This window comes from Ipomoea triloba, chromosome 16 (assembly GCF_003576645.1).
Source record: "Ipomoea triloba cultivar NCNSP0323 chromosome 16, ASM357664v1".
Taxonomy (NCBI): Eukaryota; Viridiplantae; Streptophyta; class Magnoliopsida; order Solanales; family Convolvulaceae; genus Ipomoea; species Ipomoea triloba.
The window spans coordinates 18075723-18076439 of record NC_044931.1 but is presented as its reverse complement, the minus strand read 5'-3'; positions in this window follow the sequence as shown (position 1 = coordinate 18076439).

The following is a 717-nucleotide window of genomic DNA, read 5'->3' as shown; positions in this document are numbered from 1 at the left end:
TCCCAAAAAAAGCGGTAAAGTGCATGAAAAATAAGGAAATGTAAGTCTGAACTCCACGCATAGGGAACCTAATGTTTTAGTGGGACACATCTCAACCCAGAAACTCGTAGGTAACCGTAGTATATGTTGGTCCTCTCTATTCGAATACTTTGCTCCATTGCTGGTGTCTTAGCAACCGATTTACCATGTCTTCAAACCCAAATTCCCTTAGCACACTCGGATCAAAGTATTTCACACCAATTAAATTATCTGACTTATACACATCCACAAGCGCCAATTGTTCTTGAGTTAAGCCTCGGAGGAGCCTTGTTCCTCTTGCATTAGGTACAACTTGTGGTGGTGGTTGTGGTGGTTCTGCTCTTGCCATTGTTCGGCTTGTGCTTGCTTCCTCATAATTCCTTTTCAAGGCTTGCTGTTTGGTTCTTCCCGTTTCCCAAAAAAAGCGGTAAAGTGCTTGAAAAATAAGGAAATGTAAGTCTGAACTCCACGCATAGGGAACCTAATGTTTTAGTGGGACACATCTCAAGCAAGAAACTCATAGGTAACCGTAGTATATGTTGGTCTTCTCCATTCGAATACTTTTGCTCCATTGCGGGTGTCTTAGCAACCGATTTACCATGTCTTCAAACCCAAATTCCCTTAGCACACTCGGATCAAAGTATTTTCTTTCAATTAAATTCTCTGACTTATACACATCCACAAGCGCCAATTGTTCTT